The following is a 4,530-nucleotide window of genomic DNA, read 5'->3' as shown; positions in this document are numbered from 1 at the left end:
TCAGATTTTACGTTTCCGTGTCATGAAATTTTATGCTTTACAATTTTTTTTCTCCAGTGTTCGGACAATCACTCATAAACACTTTTACAAAATTTTATGAATCTTTAGTGAATTGTCTATATCTGTTGATTTACATGTAAGCTACCTTTCATGTTTTTCAGTTTTTAGACTAAGTTCCCTTTTGTTTTTTTATATAATTTCTGATTTGATATTGTACAGTTGTGGAATTATTTTTCTGTAAAAAATGTCGGAAACGGCCAAGGACATTTATTCGTTGAGAAAATTCATTTCAAACATAAGGACAAGGGGAGTATTATGGGCTTTTTTTTATGAAATTATGAATAAAACAAACACTTAGTTTAGTACTCATCAGTTCAGTTACAAAGCACGCCATTCACGAATAGAGTAAATGAATACACGGAGAGCGTGCGGCAGTGTTATATATTTTCATGTGCCATATATATGAATTTTTATAAATGTACATGTATCAATTGGTGATGCTAATGGGGAAACTAAGAAAAAGAAAGATAGCAGCGTTTCTTCTGTATTGATTATGTTTATTGATTGCGTAATAAATGAAATTACTGAACTATAAGTGATATATATTTCACGATTATTAAAAAATGCATTCTGACACGATGAAAGCAGGTTACGTATGGTAGCAAAAATACAAGACGAGAACCAGTTGCTCATTTTGAACAATAGGAAAGGTAGAGAAACAAGAAGCATGTTTTATGCCCAAATCACACTAGACCAATATTGCACAACGCTCACCGCGATCTAAAAGGTGAGGTCACGGTACGAGCAGAATGAAAGTTTGGATTTTCATTGTTTTCACGCTCTAACAACGACCAGTCTAAGACCTTTCCACTTTCATATTGTGATCTAACTACGCTCTCGTCAATATCGTCAACATCATGTTCCATATAAATATTGTTCAATTTAATTCCATCTAATTTTCATTTAAAATACGTAGAATTCTCGAAAACAACACATGCATATTAACAAAATGTACCAAAAATAAGGGGCGTGATGGTAGGGATAGGTGTAGAATCAGAGGAGCCTCTGAATCGAATTTTGATCCAGTAAACATGCCGGATCAACCAATCCAACCTGAGTCACATCGAGTTTGAATGACGATATTTTATTGAACAATAGCGGAAATGATATAGATGTGTCAAGCATGATAGTGGTTATCAGACCTTGATCAAATTTAATGGTTCAGTGGTCAAAGTTATTTTTTTTTTATATTTGGTCTTTTTTTCTAACACTATATGCAATATGTGATCTTTATTTGGTGTATGGAAATATTTAATGATGTGATTGTCAGTCTGGCAAGTTTTATTTGGCCTTGACCTCATTTTCACTGTTCATTGCTCAGTGTTCAGTTTTTTTAGTTTTGGGCTAATTTTCTTAAACTATTGTCATGTTGTAAAAATGCGTGAAATTGTGAATTTTAGAATTTTCATCTTTTTGTGTCGTGTTTGGCATCAACAATCATTTCTTGTGCGTAATTTAGTTTCAATATTTTTATTACGCTTGAAATGCATTTTATTAGGAAAACAAGATTTTGAACTATTTTTCAAATAATTTTATAAAAGACATGTATTAGTCATTTCAGCGTTACTAGGAAATATTTATGGATTAAGATTAAGATTATGTCGTGAGAATACTTTTTGATAACAATGGTCATCAACCTTTTTCTGTTTTCATTGGTCAAAAACGTTTCTATGATCATATTTTATGAAGGTTACTTTTGAAACGAAAAGGGGATAGAAATAGAGAGAACCATGTGACGCACCGGTTTGCCCCGCTCTCGATCTACGAGCAGCGGCGGGTTAATGTATGTTGCCATGATTAATGTTTTGTAAATATGCTTCATGAACTGTGATTGTATATATGTTAGATGGAAAAATAAAGTATGTGAAAGTTCATGTATCCAGTCTCGTGTATTGATTTATAACTTTCCGGAATGGACCCTCTGTCATCTGAAACGGGCCTAGATAATTTGGATTGTCAAATACTGTTATTCATCTCCGACGGACTATAGAATTAACAAAAACGAAACACACCAACAAAACAACCACATGTATATATAATCGACAACTCTAATTACGACAAACTAGGATTTTCTATTCACGTCAAATGTTTAGGAAATTCTAAACGTGTCACTATAAGCAATTATATGTTAAATATATTTTCTGTATGGAAGAATTGTAAGCTGTGCACCTCTGCCTGTCAAGGTTCGGATCCTTGACCTTAATTTCATGCTTCGTGTGTTTAGTTTTCTCGGTTAAGTCTGTTTCTTAGAAACTATAAGAAAAACGTCAATTATACTTAGTGATTTATTGTAAGGAGTACATGTATTTCTTGTTGTGTTTAAATGATCTTGGCCTATTTTGTTTGGACCATGTTAATTTTATGTGATCGTTGTAGGATATCTTTATATCTAGGACTATCAACATAGAGGGTGGGCAAAACCTTTTTCGGGACCTCGCTATTTCATGTTTTTACGTCCATGATTTCGGAATCAGGACCCTTCCGACCCCCCTCAACATAATATCAATGATTAGTAAAGAAGTAGAGACATTTCAGCGTGTGCACTCTTGTAATTTGAGAAATTAAAAATAATTTTATTAAAACATTTATCGATATTGCCGCTTTTTTATACTATTATATTTTTTGTAGCTCATTTTATATTAGTTATGCAAACAGAAAGTCACAAGTTTTTTGGTTTTTTTTTACAGGGATCTCGAAACTGTTCCATATCAGGCTGATAATTTTGGGCATAAAATCCATCTTGATAAAAATGAATCTTGCAAGTAGCCCTCGAAGTGGGATATAGAGAGGGGTGATGTTGAGGTTACAAAAAGGGGATGTTGGATATAGGATTATAAAAATTGGGTAATGAAATCAAGGGGACACCAAAGGTGGGATCTGGAGAACAAAAAAAGAGGAATTTATATATAATTAGGAAAAAGCGCATACCGAGTCACTCAAACATCATACACGTGAATGGAATAAAATTCCATATGTAATGTCGGAATAAGATTTTAGTGTTGTTTACTTTTTTTGGAGGGGGAGGGGCGGGCATCATTGGAAGATCCTCCATCTCTGACTCAAAATATGGATAATTTTTATCTTGTCCCTGACAGCTTCAGACATAATAATTTTGAACCTTCTATTTTTTATATAGACAATACCCTTTTCTAAAATTGAGAATGGAAATGGGGAATGTGTCAAAGAGAAAACAATCCTACCATAGAACAGACAACAACATAAGGTCACCAATAGGTCTTCAATGCAGCGCGAAACTCCCGCACCCGGAGGCGTCCTTTAGCTTGCCCCTAAACAAATATATATCTACTAGTTCAGTGATAATGGACGTCATACTAAACAAACTAAACACAAAAAAAATAAAAATAAAAATAATACAAGACTTGGGACAGGTGCAAAAATGCGGTCGGGTTAAACATGTTTATTGTCGTCAGTGGTTGTTTATGTGTTACATATTTGTTTTTCGTTAATCTCTCCCCCAATACATCTGGCAAAAGGTAAAAATGTAAACGCATAACCATACGCACAGTAAAATTCAGATCAAGAGAATTCCGAGTCCGATGTCAGAAAAACAAACTAGGATAAACAAAATGACAATAATACATAAATAACAAAATAGGTCGGATGTTGTCAAGACTGATATTGCTGATTACTTTGTTCATTTTGAGACAGATTTTCTATTATTAAGAATGAATGTGAGGTGGCATTTCAGTTATAAATGAACTTCAAATGTGAATATAGTTCTCTAGATATAAGAAGATGTGGCATGAGTGCCAATAAGACAGCTCGTCTTCTAAGTCACAATTTTTAAAATAAAAACCATTATAGGTCAAAGTACGGTCCCTACACAGAGTCTTGGTTCACACCAAACAGTAAGCTATAAAGTGTCCCAAAAATGACAAGTGCAAAACTATTCAAACGGGAAAAAACAACGGTATAATCTATATACAGAACGAGTTAATACTTATGAATCACATGAACAAACGACGACAAGTAACATTAGAAGATAATAAAACCTTTTTACTATACATTTACCAAATAAACCATAATATAAAAACAAAAGACAACAGAAACAATTATACACCTAAGCTTTTTAAAATTGTCTCCTAACGACAGTCGACTTCATTCCTGATTAGTTTTCCCAAAATAATGTATTTCAGTTAAAAACAGAAAAAAAAATTCAACACCCTGCTCGCGGGACCAAAATGTAACCTGAGTAATTCTGAACAGCTGAGACGATGGATGCCAAATGTTAAAGCACTATTGGTACAAATGTATCTGAATAGCTAAGTAAATAAATTAAATAAAAAACAGCGAAAAAATTAATGTTATCTAGTTAAAAGATTACTTCCAAAATAAGCCGTATTTAGAAGGAATATGGCACATTCATCAACTTTATACATGGAGATTGGGAAAAGAACAGCTTTCCTAGGTGTTGTTTTTATCTTTACATCTTTTCTAGGTTGTCACCAA

This window comes from Mytilus trossulus, chromosome 14, assembly GCF_036588685.1.
Source record: "Mytilus trossulus isolate FHL-02 chromosome 14, PNRI_Mtr1.1.1.hap1, whole genome shotgun sequence".
Classification (NCBI taxonomy): Eukaryota; Metazoa; Mollusca; class Bivalvia; order Mytilida; family Mytilidae; genus Mytilus; species Mytilus trossulus.
The sequence above is the reverse complement of the archived record's forward strand: the minus strand, read 5'-3'. Positions refer to the sequence as shown.